Source organism: Pogona vitticeps, chromosome 5 (genome assembly GCF_051106095.1).
Source record: "Pogona vitticeps strain Pit_001003342236 chromosome 5, PviZW2.1, whole genome shotgun sequence".
NCBI classification, from domain to species: domain Eukaryota; kingdom Metazoa; phylum Chordata; class Lepidosauria; order Squamata; family Agamidae; genus Pogona; species Pogona vitticeps.
Genome location: NC_135787.1, coordinates 100,686,079 through 100,700,991, shown reverse-complemented (window position 1 = coordinate 100,700,991; position 14,913 = coordinate 100,686,079). Strand labels below are relative to the sequence as shown.

Below are 14,913 nucleotides of genomic sequence, written 5' to 3'. Positions count from 1 at the left end.
CAGAATGAGAACTGTGCAATTTTAGATGATGAAGCTGCTCTTAAACCAACTACAGTGGTGCCTCGCATAACGATTGCTTCGTTTAGCGATTTTTTCGCTTAACGTTTATTTTTTCAGAGTCGGATTATGCTTCGTATAATGATTTTCCCTATGAGCGATTTTCGCATAGCGATTTTGGGACCATGCTTCACATAACGATTTGGTTTTAGGTCCCCGTTTCGCTTTGCGATGATTCTGACAGCCCGGGGAATGTGCATTGTTTGAATGTTTTTTTGAGGTCGTTTTGCAATCTGCATTGATTGAATGGATATTTAAAGGTCGTTTTGCGATGTGATCTGACAGTTCCATTGGTTCCTATTGGGGGGGGAAACAATTCACCGTAAATTAAGGAAGCCTCAGCAACTGTTCTAAATGCTTGGGTTCGTTAGAGGACCTTCTAAACCCTGTGCTGACTTAGTTTGGCTTTGTTCTGAGCTGTCGTTAATTTTTGGTGAATTGTTTTCCCCCACCTTTTGACAGCTGTCAGATTTTGACAGCTCCATTGGATCCTATGGGCCGGAAGAAAAAATTCACCATAAATTAACGAAAGGTCAGATCAAAGCCAAATCAGGTTTGCACACGAACATAGGAAACATCGTTAAACGATACAATGTTTCCTCCATTGGAATGTATTGAAGCCGACTCAATGCATTTCAATGGCTTTGCGAAGTCAATTTTTGCAAATTTAAGTGTGTCATAAAAGGGTCAAAAATGGTTTTAAATGCTTGGATTAGCTTCTGCACCCTCTAAAACGGATGCAAAAGTTAATCAGATTTTGACAGCTCCATTGGTTCCTATGGGGGGAAAAAACAATTCACTGTAAATTAAGGAAGCCTCAGCAACTGTTCTAAATGCTTGGGTTCGTTAGAGGACCCCCTAAATCGTGTGCAAACCTGATTTGGCTTTGATCTGACCTTTCATTAATTTATGGTGAATTTTTTCTCCCCCATAGGAAAGCATGGAGCTGTCAGATTTTGACAGCTGTCAAAAGTTGGGGGGGAAAATTCACAAAAAATTAACGAAAAGTCAGATCAAAGCCAAATTAACTTTCGCATCCGTTTTAGAGGGTGCAGAAGCTAATCCAAGCATTTAAAACCATTTTTGACCCTTTTATGACACACTTAAATTTGCAAAAATTGACTTCCCAAAGCCATTGAAATGCATTGAGTCGGCTTCAATACATTCCAATGGAGGAAACATTGTATCGTTTAACGATGTTTCCTATGGGTTTTTTCGCTTAAGGACGGCAATCCGTGCCTATTGGAACGGATTAACCGGTTTCCAATGCATTCCTATGGGAAATGGTGTTTCACATAACGATTTTTTTTGAACCAATTAACATTGTTATGCGAGACACCACTGTATAAGAAATAAATCATCAATAGACCAAGTACTAATAAAGCTATTCCAATCTGCAGATAATGAGTCCATCAGCATTCTAACAAAAGTGTGCCAATAAATATCAAAAGTGAAACTGGCTCAGAAACTGGAAGCATTCAATATAAATTCCAGTCTCAAAGAAAAAGCCAAAGATTGCAGTAAGATTAGAATCATTGTATTTATTTTCTTTGAAAGCAAAATGATGTTCAAGGTTTTACAAGAAATACTTTTACCATATATAAAGCCAGAAATATAGGTGCTGAAGCTAGATTCAGAAAAGAGGCAGGAGAAGTCATATAGCAAATATACATTGGCTAGTGGAGCGGATCAAAGATTCTTCATCGTGGTCTTCTGTGAATGCACACGAAAGGGTTAACCCAGTGCCAGCGTTGGTCCTCTCGAAAAATTCTCAAGCTTTAAGAGAAAATTAACAAGTTTAAGGCTGCCTATACTGTGCATGCTCCGCCAGCCCACGCCTCAGTTCCATTTTTCTGCCTAGCGATTTGGAACCTCTCGCTTTGAGCTCTGTTTTTTCAATCTATTTTCCATGTATTTTTCATGTTTTTTCAACCGGACTGTACTGACTACGAGAACTGCTATATCCCTGGACGCGGACCTCGTTTTTCACAGACTCTGCTTTAGTGTTTCCCTTCGAACTTGGCTGCCCTGGACTTCCTGCCTTTTTTTCCCTCGCCTCACAATGGCTCCCTATAGACCTTCTTAGCTTTATGTCCCCTTCAGGGCCTTTCAGCCGTTGTGTGCTTTGTGATCGGAAGATACTCCACCAGGACGGGCATGATCATTGCCTTTTTTGCCTGGGAGAAGCCCATTTATTAAAGGCAAAATCCTGTACACACTGTAAGGCTTTTACTAAGGCGGCTTTGAAAGCCAGGCAACAGCGTCTGAAATACCATCTGTGGGAATCCACACTGTTTTCCACCAAGCCCTCAGACATGGAGCTTGCCTCACCATCAGCTACTCCTCGTTCCGAGTCCACATCTTCCCCTCAACCATCTACTTCTAAGACAGGCAAAACTGTGAAAAAGTCTGCTCCCCCTAAAAAACTCGGCAAGACTTTGGATACCGCTTCAGTTCCAGCTCCCAAACCTGTAAAGCAAGCAAAAACTAAAGCTGCAATTAAAGCGAAGGAGCCTTCCATCCAGCTTCCTCCGATATCCGAGTCATTACCATCACCGATTTTTGGAGGAGTCTTTGAGAGATTGTGAGTCTTTGTCGGAGGCAGCACCATCTCTGCCTCCTCGACAAGCTGAGCCGGTTATTCCGCAGGGCGTCTCTTCTCCGACACCGAGTCAGCTTCCAGGAGTCACCGCAGGTCTGACTTCTGCCCCACAAAGCCCAATTTCTCATGGGCGGGGGTCTTTGGCTCTTTCAATCTCTTCAACGCCTTCGAGGTTGAGGTCCCCTCATAAGAAGCGCTCGTCAAAAAGGAAGCATAGTTCTTCCCATCAATGCCGATCGAAACATCGACGTCAAGACCGTTCCTCCACTTCAGATGACTTAGGAAGGCTTCGATCAAGGAAACACCACCGACGTTGACGACATTCAAGCTCCTCTGATTCCTCTTCGACCTCGACTGATCGACGTCGAAAGCATAGGAAAGTCAAGTACATTTATGTTTCATCTTCCTCAGACTCTCCTCGGCCCCGTCATCATCATCGGCGTCGATGGGTTGACATCGAAGCTCCTAAGGCTTCAGTGCCTTTACCAGCAGTGACTGCGTCTTCTGATTTGAACACTCCCTCGACCTCTCAACAGACTCACTCTTCAAAGTCGAAGGACAGGCACGACATCAAACGCGGACCCCGTAAGAGGAACAGGGATGCTTTTTCCTCTGACCCTGATGAAGTCTCTTCTCATTCCTCAGATTCTGATCCTGATCTTCCAGCTCAGCCTTGCCAGGGGGACCTTCCTTAAGGTGAGGTTGTGCCTTCTGATACCGGGGACCCCCATGCTTCCTCCCCGTCAGAGGATTTTTCTCCATACTCACAAATGCTTTCACGTCTAGCACGTGCACTAAAGTTAGAAGTGGACTAACCTATGCCTCTTTCTGAAGACCTTGTCTTTGGAGACATCAACCAGGAGAGGTCTCCATCTCCCAGCCTAACTTTTGTACCGGTTATTATGGACATTATTAAAGAGTTTTGGGAGCAACCTGCTACTTCTCCCTCTATTTCTCGATGAACTGAAAACCTTTATCGTGTTCACTGCAACGACATGAAATTGCTTCTCAAGCATCCTATTCCAAACTCACTAATCGTCAAAACCAGTTGTTCTAAGCTCACTGGAAAATCGCACATTACCCCCACAAATAAGGAGGGTAAGAAGTTAGAGATTATCGGAAGGAAGATTTACTCTTTAATCTCATTCCTCCTTCGAATCATAAACTATCAAACTGCTTTAGGGGCGTACCAAAAACAACTCTGGCTCAAAATTTTACCTGGTCTCAAGATGACCCCAGAAGATGTAAGACAGGGCTTCTTGAATTCTTATGAAGAAGCACAAACCGTATCAAAACATCAAAGGTTGTCAACCCGGCATGCAGCAGAGACCGCTGCCAGAGTACTCATGTCTGCACTCAGACATGCTTGTTCACCACGCCAAGAACGTTCACAAAGTGCATGGCACCGGTAGCAGCATACCTTTGTCTACACAACATTGCCATCTTCCTGTATATAGATGATTGGTTGATCGTAGCTGCTTTCTTTCAAAAGGTCATTCAAGACACCGAGTTCGTTCTACAAACACTTACAAACCTGGGCTTAAAAGTCAACAGGAACAAATCTCACCTTTGACCAACTCAGGTCGTAGATTACATAGGTGCATGTCTCGACTCCATCAATGCAAGAGTGTTTCTCCCACCCGAATGGGTTCACAGGTTAAAACGTGCAATCCGATTATTTCATCCTCACGCCAAAGTACCTGCCTACCACACACAACACCTTCTAGGACTGATGGCATCAACTACATCTGCTCTCCCGCATGCAAGACTGAAGATGCATTCCCTGCAGTCTTGGTACCTGCCCAGTTTGATCCTCTTGCAGACGAGCCATCCAAGTGCCTCTGCGTAACTCCAGAGCTGGTGAAACAGCTCAGGTGCTGGACATTTGTACCAAACCTTCTAATAGGGTGCCCATTCCGCCCTCTACAGCTCACAATTCAGGTAACAATGGATGCGAGTCCCACAGAGTGGGGAGCACACTGTGGTCCCCACAAAGTTCATGCTCTTTGGTCCAAGAAGGAGAGGCTCCTACATATAAATCACCTGGAAATGTGGGTAGTCATCAAAGCCTTTCATGCTTTTCGTCCCTTAATAGTAGGTCAGGGTGTCCAAGTGGTCACAGACAACACCACAACCCTGTATTATATCAACAAGCAAGGAGGCACCCATTCCATGTCACTTCTGTACCTGGCAATTCATCTATGGGTGTTATGTACATCACATTTTTCCTGTAGCCATTCATGTGTCCACGGAAGACAACGAAGTGGCCGACACCCTCAGTCGGATGAATATCCAGACACATGAATGGCAACTCAATGAGACTGTCTTTGCCATGCTCTGCAACCGGTGGGGGTCTCCGGAAGTAGACATGTTTGCGACTCACCTCAACACCAAGTGCGACATGTTCTGCTCTTGGGCAGGAAAGGGGGAAGCATCACTAGGAGATGCCTTCATGGTGGAATGGAAGGACTGCCTTCTTTACCTCTTCCCTCCCATCCCACTGATTCAGAGAACTCTAATCAGAATTCATCAAGTACAGGACAATGCCATTCTGATTGCCCCACGGTGGCCTCGACAACCATGGTTTACCACTCTCAAACAGATGGTGTCCGAGTTCCTCAGACTACCAGCACTGCCACATCTGCCCATGCAGGATGCAGGCACTATCTGTCACCCGGACCTGGATTTCCTGCACTCTAATCATGGAGGATTCTCCCATGATTAGAGGAGTTCTGGATAAAGCCAGAAAACCCTCTACAAAACTATTACATTCTTATAAATGGAACAATTTTCTAAAATTCACTGAATTAAGAAACTTACAATCTGTCCCAGTATCCCTTGACACTTTCCTCACTTACTTACGCCATCTAGTTGACCAAGGCTTAGCCCTTCTACCCTTAAAGTCTATATATCTGCCATTATCTTTTACCAGCCTCTTCAATCAGAGTCATCCTGCTTGTTTTCAAACCCCACACTGAAATTGTTCTTAAAAGGTCTATAAAACATCCACCCACTGACCAGTCCACCTCTCCCTCAATAGTCTTTACATGTTTTATTACAAGCTCTCGCGCCCCTGCTGTTTGAACCTATGGCTTCATCTGACTTCCGGTTGTTATCCTTTAAAACGATATTCTTAGTTGTGATAACATCTGTAAGGAGGGCAACTGAGTTAGCCACCCTTCGGGCTGATGTGCCTTACCCATAGTTTTTTCTGGACAAGGTGATTCTGTACCCTGACATCTCCTTTCTTCCTAAAGTTGTTTCAAGTTTTCATGTCAATCAACCATTGACTTTTACCTACATTGTTTCCTAATCCCTCTTCAGATGTTGAGTGAATGCTCCACTCATTAGATGTTCGCAGTGCTTTGGCATTTTATACAGCCAGAACTAAGGACTTTCGCACTTCTCCCCGGTTATTTGTTTGCTTCTATGGTCCTCATAAAGGTTCCCCTGCAACTTCACAGACCATTTCATGGTGGATTGTGACTACAATTACTTTAGCCTATGAACTGTCTGGTAAAACCCCACCAGAGGCACTAAAGGCACATTCTACCAGATCTGTGGCAACTTCAACGGCCCTGCTGTGTGGTATTGACATCTCAGACATCTGCTGAGCAGCCACATGGCCCACTCTGTCCACCTTTGTGACTCACTATTATTTGGATCTCAGGGCTAAGAAGGAAGCAAGATTTGGGAGAGCTGCGCTAACTTCGTTGCTGGAGTGACGGCCCACCTTCCGGTAAGTGAGCTTTCTAGTCACCCAGTTGTGTGGATTCACAGAGACCACATAGAAGAAAGAGAGGTTACCTACCTGTAACCATGGTTCTTCTAGTGGTCCTCTGTGAATCCACACGTCCCACCTGGCCTCTCCACTGTCCGTCACTCATGGTCTTAGTTTTCAGGGCTTTGACAGTGGCGGACATTTGGAACTGAGGTGCATGGGCGGGTGGAGCATGCGTGGTGCAAGACAACATGCTACTAATGTTTCTTATTTTAAGCTTTAGAATATTCCAAGGATCCGGCACAAGCACAGTTTTAATCCAGTTGTGTGGATTCACAGAGGACCACTAGAAGACCATGGTTACAGGTAGGTAACCTCTCTATTTCCAGCAGACAAATGTATCAGATGCTGGTGCATCTTATTTCTTTGTTCATTTTGCATGTAGACATAATATATGGGAAGCTGGATTAGATTCAGATGGCATTAATACCCGCTGAGCCTCACTGCCTCCTGGGAGTTGTCTCAATGTTCCATGGGAGGGTAGTGCAGTGAGAGGCTTCCCCATAGAGCGTAGTGGGCAATGAGACTACCCTGCCCATAGGCCATTGGGGCAGTTCCCAGTAAACAATGAGACTGAGGGGGGCATTCCCTTTTACTTGCCAGCAGATGCATGTGAAAAGAAGCATAATATCTTTTTGCCTTCTTTTCTCCCACTCCCAAAAGCCTGCCTGCAGGATTCTAGGTGACCACTGGAGCTGGAAGGTGTGGAATTCTGATAATTCCATCCCTAATAATTGATTGGTCATTTACAATGAAAACCTGGAGGATGTGTTTGGAAGAGGGAACAGTTTGTACCTCGCTGCTTCCATACATCTTAACACAGTCCCTGCACCTTATCTTTGCCTATAGAACTGAGGTCAGCAGTTGTGAACTGTTAATGGATTTAATGAGCTCCTTGGAAAAGCAACTGTTACCAGCTGAATGAATGAATTTGATTAACATCAATAGAGCCAAAAGGTTGCAAAACCAAATAGCATGTAATGCATTTTACTTAAACTCCTTTTAAACTTGAAAAGCAAACAGTTCTCAGAAAGATTGTTGTTACATGAGTTGAGTACAAGAAATAAAAGATATCAAAAACCTACATCTTTATACCTAGGGAGGGTGGAAAGAGAAGCAGGTCAAGGTTGGATAAATGGTGCATTTGGGAGAGAAGGCTGTTTAGTCATCCTGATGAGCTGAAATAAACTCAGAATTGGCCTTAATGGTGAATTATCATTACACATAACAGCCTTCCAGCTGTGTCTGCATCTAGGATTTCTGAGGATGACTAATATGGTGTCATTATCGGAAGCAGAGGAACTGAGAGATTGTAGGTTATAATATTAGGGTATAGAAAATGAATGTTCTGTAATCTTTTTCTACATTCTATCCAGTTTTCACCTTTTAATTTACAACAGACAGGTGCATCCTAATTTTTGTCCTTTGGATAACTATTTTTTTCAGGGATCAAGTGAAACAATGTTTCCCAGTACACTGGTGGGTAATAACAACTTAAAACTGGAAACATGTTTCATTGTTTCAGCTGGAAAGGTTTATTCTTACAGGAAAAGTAACCTGTTTCAGAAGAATTAACTTTTGTTTGTATAAAAGAACAAAGTCTTCCTTCTGGGTGTACATATTGTTCTCCAGGATTCAACACGTGTGTGTGTGTGTGTGTGTGTGTGTGTGTGTGTGTGTGTGTGTGTGTGTGTGTGTGTGTGTGTGTGTGTGTGTGTGTGTGTGTGTGTGTGTGTGTGTGTGTGTGTGTGTGTGTGTGTGTGTGTGTGTGTCTCAGAAACATCGTATAGTGACCCTAATAGGGCCTTCAGGGTTCGTGAGATATTTAAGGACTGGTTTCACCAGTTCTATTCCCAAGTGATTTTCCATGGTCAGGTGGGGATTCAAACCCAGTTCTCCAGGGTCCTGGTCTGTCACTCTATCCAATACACCACACTGAGATATCTATAAAAGGCAGTTTTTATAGATTGCCTCTGGAGTCAAGAGATGAAAACTTCACTGAGAGCACTAATGAAAAGAAACCAAAAAGTCCTCTTCTCTCCCTCGCCTTGTAATATCTGTGTTATGAATTATTCAAAGTCCCTTAGAAGCACTGGCCATAGAAATTATACCCTAAGTATATCATTAAAAATTATTTGAGGAATTCAGAATATACATGACATACAAATCTGAAAGGTAGGAAGCAAAATAAACGTGTAAAATTAAAGCATACAGTAAAATATAATCTTATGACTCATATAATAAATGATGGGACATTTTTACGAGCTTCTGTACTGCTCGGAAATCTGATAAGGCAAGCCAAACATACTGATAAACCCTCTTCGTACCGAAGCATTAGATGTGCAAAGAACTAAAAGGAACTGAGTGGGCAAAGACTTGGCATTTCATACATGCCTGTGCATTCAAGGCATTCAGCTCTGGCATGAACAAATCAGATGTCTGTACAAGGCTAGTTTCTTGTGCCAGAATGAAGCACTGAGCCTGCCCAAAACACTGGGGAGCCATTGCCAGAGTGGACAGTACTGCTCGATATGGACCCAAGATCTGAGTTAGTCTAAGGCAGGTTCCTGTGTTTTTTGCAAAATTGCTAGTAAAAGGAAGGAGATGCATGATCTGGGCTGTCCCAGAGTTTATCTGGAGATGAAAAATCCCATGTTCCTCATTCACAGTTCATGCCTTGCATGACTATACTTTTGACTGGAAAAATGCTTGTGATCTTGAAGAAGAAAGTCTTAGGGAAATGTATGATATGTGACAACACAAGTATATTTGGGGCTTTAGAGGCAAAGAATTTATGTTCCTTTTTCAAATCTCTTATGCAGATTTTGAACAATGAATGGGTGAGTAGAACTAATCAGCAGCTATAACATTCTTAAAGAGTTAAGCTGAATGTGAACCTTTCCTATTTCATTCTGATGTGAGCAAAACAAAAATGTAACACAACCATACTGTTTCATAACTCCTCAAAGGCGCTTGAACTCCCATTTTTCTTGCCAGTCTCATTTTGAGTAAATCGAAGGTAGTATAGTAGGTAGGGTGTTGGACTAGGATTCAGAAGGCCTGGGTTCAAATCCTTTCTTGACCATGGAAACTGTCAAGACGTGGTAATGGTCATGGCTCTTTGAATATCTCATATACCTTGAAAACTCTATCAGGGTCACTGTAAGCTTGAAGTGACCTGATAACACACAATAACATCATCATATATTACACAGCTTCTTCTTCTGCACTTCTCCGTGCAAGATACACTCACGGTGCCATGGTACCATTTTGTCTAACTTTGCCATTCTTCCTCATGCTATCCACTCAGTTTTGAGCAATGTAGAGAGCCCTTAAAAGATGGTACACATGACATTGGACAGAGAATGTACAGGCCAGTAAGTCCTACTGGTGTGGCTGTAGGTTTGTGTGACTGCCACCTGAGTTGACATCTGGATTTGTTCTAGAACAGTCATTCCCAGCCTTGGGTAACCCCAGTGTTCTTGGACTACAATTCCAGGAAACGTTAATCACCAACTGTGCTGCCTAGTTTTTGGGAGTTTCAGTCCAAGAATACCTTGGTTACCCAAGGTTGGGAACCACTGTTCTAGAGCATGATCTAGAACGGGCTTGTGGGTCTGTCAGGTTGCCTCTCGTTCCTGCTGGTAAGTAGTCACTTTAGATTAAGATTTGCTGTACAGTGGTGCCCTGCACCACGATGATAAATTGCTGTTAAGCGAAAACATTGTCCAGCGAAAACAGTTTCCCCATTGGAAGGCATTGAAACCCATTTAATGCGTTCCAATGGGGAAGTTAACTCATCGTCCAGCGAAGATCGCCCATAGGGGAAGCCATTTTCCAAGCACCGATCAGCTGTTAAAATGGCTGCCCTGCGAAGCATGGGTCCGGAAAACACAGGGCAGCCATTTTGCAGAGCCGGAAAACATCATCGTCTTGTGAACAAATGGTTTGCAAAGCACGGACCTAATCATCGTCAAACGAAAATCCCCCATAGGAAACATCGTTTTGCGATCGCTGTAGTGATCGCAAAAATTCATCATCCTGCAGATTTGTCGTACAGCGGGGTCATTGTCTAGCAAGGTACCACTGTATAAGTGAGAAGAGGCCTGTTAATCCCCCAGGAATTTACATGAATTTGGAGTGCTTCTGTCCCATGCGCTGGCAGCCGCCTGTATGGAGAAAGAAGTCTCAGCCAGGGCTGATGCAAAATGATGCTTGCTGGAGGATTTACTTGAACCTTTATGAGGGGAGGGGAGGGACTTAAATTAAGGCATCTGATTGGTTGTCTCTTTGCTTGGTTCTAGTCTAGTACTGGACCAAGGATCTGAGTCAGTACAAGACAGATTCCTTGTGTTCTTTGCAAATCACAGGTAAGAGGAAGGGATTCTATAGAAGAGTGATCCTAGTTATCAGCCAGTGGAAAGTTTGTTTGGCCTCTTCTCTGGCTCTTAAGGTTTTTCTAGCAGCATGCCTGTATTCATCAGATGTGGGGAAAGTTACCTTTTTGTTCTTATTGGAACGCCCAGAATCCTATCACCAGAATGGTCAGTGGCCATGTGTGCTGATGGGTGTTATGGGAGGCATATTTCCCCCTCCCTGTCTCTACAGCCACAATGACCAGACACTTTCTTTGAATAAAACATACACTGACACAAGATCTTGAACCCTGGTCTGTGTCTGGGTGGAATTAGAATATGTGTACAGTTGTGGTTCTTGTCAGAGATCCAAGATCTGTCAGATTTTATTTGAGGAGAAAGGTTTTCTCAATTTACCATTACAGGGATGTCTTCAGCCCACGTTGTGGCCAAGTCAGTGCACATAAGTGGAGGAGCAGGCCTTGGATCTTGCCTTGGAGAAGAAGTCAGCCTAGATGAAAGGCATTTGGTGTCCCCCCCCCCCCAGCCAGACATCTACTTGGTATTCGTCCAGGAAACAGTCAGTTTTCAATGGCAAACGGAAGCCTTCCTGGCTGGCCTGGTATCTCTGGTGTGTTGTGTGCTGTGGGTTGGCTTGCCTGGCATGTTTTCTCATGGTCAGGCCAATTACATTCAGATGCTACCTTTTGAAGAAAAGAGTCACTGTTGGGGAGGTGAGGGGAAATATCTGGGTCATGAGCACAAGCTTTACTGCACGTTGAAGGAAAGGTTTAATCGAAGCTGTGTGAGTTGATCCTTTTTGTACGTACTAGACTACCACCGTTCTGTGGTATAGCCAGGGGTACCTAAAGTCCAGGCATTTTTGCTGTGTGTCAGATATCACTGGCCATACATAGTAATGGGAAGTACCAGCAGGAGACCAGTATTTGCTTTTGCTTTTTCCATAGGGGACTCACTGAACTCCACATGGTTGTCTTCATCTGTCAGCAAACAAAAAGCTTTCTTATCTCCTAAGCATTTCAGGTTTTACCTCTTAGGGCTGATTGAATGTATATATTGAGTTGTTTATTTTTATTTTATTGGATTGGATTCTTTTGGTTTTAATATATTCGCGAAGGCTTTCACGGCCAGGGTCTAATGGTTGTTCTGGGTTTTTCGGGCTCTTTGGTAGTGTTCTGAAGGTTGTTCTTCCTGACGTTTCGCCAGTCTCTGTGGCCGGCATCTTCAGAGGACAGCAGGTTGCCAAAGAGCCAGAAAAATCCAGAACAACCATCTTTTGGTTTTCGTGATTTTTTTGGATAAGTCTGTTTGTTAAAATTCAGTTAAAACAAACGAAATAAATAATAGTCATTGCTTCCATCCATTGGGACATTGTGGAGGGTTGCAGATCAATCCTAGGGCACTCCTTTGGGCTTTTCATGACTCCTGAATTTGTAATGTTGCTCCATTTAATGAGGTGTCTGAGCTTCTGCAGCCCTGCTTCTCATTAAGTGGGACAGCCAGTTTTTGTTTTATTTTTTAAAATTGGCTTTCATTTGCTTCTACTCATACACCAGTTGACCTGCTGGTGGTCTGTTTTACCATGCTCCAATTTACAGAGCTAACCCCAGCATACAAACCTTATCAAAGCTGATTTACTTTTATTGTGTTAGTGGAAACTTCTGCACTTTGCTTAAATTGTTTCTGAGCCCAGCCCAATGTCTTGCTCTACTATTTTTTTTAAATGTTGTTTCATGTGTGAAAAGGGAGAAGCCACAAGGAGGAAGATGGAAAAGCAGTGGCTACAGCTCCCACATAAAACACACAAAAGGTTTAAACTGAGAGTCAGTTTGGTTTAGTGTCAAAATGTTGGGCTGGAACTCAGGAACATAGCCTGCTCATGCCCGTGATCTAGTACCATCAGTAGCTCAGCATGCAAGCAGCAGATATATGAGAGAGACACTGTCCTTTCGTGTGAGCTGGAAAATGGCAAGTAGTGCATGGGATCTTGTAGAGCTCATTATTCCCATGAGTACAGTGAGGTCTTGACTTAAGAACGGCTCGAGTTAAGAACATTTTGACTTCAGAACCGCTCACATAGGAAAATATTGACTTGACTTAAGTACTTAGATTTGAGTTAAGAACTGAAAAAAACCCACGTGGGAGGCAGGGAAAGTGCAAAATTTGAACTTTCAGTTAACTGTTGGCCAGTGAAAAGGGTGCCTGTCTGCTTCCTCACTCCTCCCAGCGTTTAGAGAGTGGATTGGGAGACAGTCTTCGGACTGCCTGGTACTGTACTGCCTGGACTGTATTTTCCCTGCCTTCCCTGAACCTTTCTTGACCTAAGAAAAAAAATATCCCCCTTTAGTGGTCGAAGGCGGAATAGCAGCTTCCCATTAGTTTCTATGGACGGAAAAGAGCAGATACGGATCAAATGGTTTTCAATGCATTCCTATGGGAAATGCAGATTTGACTTGAGAACTTTTTGACTTGAGAACCGCCTTCCAATACGGATTAAGTTCTCAAGTCAAGACCCCACTGTAGATTATTTACACAAGTAACCTTCTAACAGGGTTTTCTCTTCTAAAATTACACAAGCAGGTTCTTTAAAAACAAGTTTGTACCATCTAACTGCAGAAAAACTCCTTTTGCTTTCATTTCCTTTCTTGCTGCTCCCCATGAACATGTGGAGACATGTCCCGAGGAGGTGCCTGCTTGAAACCAGGCTGGAGAGCATGTCGCCTCTGGACATGGTTGGACTGCCGGTCCCATCAGCCCTAGTCAGCATTGCCAGTGGTGAGGGCGTGGCACTCCCTGGCTTAAAGGGAAGCTACTGTCAGAACAATCGTATTTGTGTGCCAGGCTTTATTTGTTGAGCTTCTAAATGGGAATGGGAAGAAGTAGGAAGTCTAGCATGCTTTGGTTGACTTGATGTGCAAGGACATTCGGAAAAACACTGAAGGCCTGAATGGTATGCTCAGTGAAACGTGTAGAGACTGGCTGAGCTCCTCCAAGAGTCACTTATCTCAGCAGTGGATTATTTCAGAGCATTTGGAGTATTTCTGCCAATTCTGAATGAGAGGCGTATGCTTGTGATTTTTTGATGAATGACAGAGTTTTAAATAATGGAAGCAGGAACTTGGCCTGCCAGAGATTTGTCACAAATGACTAACAGCTGAAATTCTTGGTTTGTTTGAGATTTTGTTTTGATGTTTTGCTTTAAGAGGTCATGAATCATAAAAGTGGCAATATCCTTTGCCACATCTGACACATCTGGAGGGTGCCAAGTTGGTGAGGGCTGATGAAATGTTTCTGTGAGGTACATGGATGGTACCATGAAACCAGAGCTTCATACAGACACCCTGAATTAAATTTGTTGAACAGGAGGCAGGGATGGTGACAGAATTCCAGTTGGGAGGATAGTAGCACCAAACGTTCAGTCTTTCCCAAACTCCAGCCAACATTGTGGTCTTCATCTGCCAAGAAAAGGAGCTCTGCTGATCTTTTGTTTATTACAAAAGGAAGCACACCACTTCATGAAGGGCAAGAATCCATTTGGTCTACAGGAGAGGGGAGGAGGAAAAGCCAACTTAGCTGTGGGTGACCATCAACAGTTATGCAAATGCAAGCCTTGTTACCATTAAGAATTGGAGAAGAGGGGGTAGCCCAGCTGCTTGCCTTCTCAGAGCGCAGGCTGTTCTCTCCCCAAATGGTCTCCTCCCTAGGGGTCTTCTTTGCTCCTTGTGTGCCTTCGCCGCTTTGTCCAGCACCCAAGGTGTCCTCCCCCCCCCCCGGCTGGATTTCTTTTCTTTCTTTTTGCCTGCATGCTCCTATCCCACTAACTTTCGGAAAAGCAAAGATGCAGATAAAGGGGACTGAGTGACAGATGTGCAGGAGTGGAAGCCTTCAGGGGGGAGCAGGGAGTCAAAGCTTCTTTGGTGAATGTAAATACAGTGGTGAAAAAGAAGAAAGAAGCAACTAGGGCCCATTGCAGAAGGACGGAAGGGAGGAGAGGTGCATGTACATAAGGAGGGAGAAGTTCAAGACTGATCCTAAGGAAAATTTCAATACATTGAGGTTAACAACAACATTATCCTGTGAATCTATAGATGTCCTTC

General features: G+C 43.8%; 1 protein-coding gene across 1 annotated transcript in view; it reads left to right on the top strand.

Moving 5' to 3' along the window:
• Positions 1-14,913, top strand: part of BORCS5 (BLOC-1 related complex subunit 5) — a 63,782-nt gene that overhangs the window by 45,157 nt on the left and 3,712 nt on the right. The window lies entirely within an intron of this gene.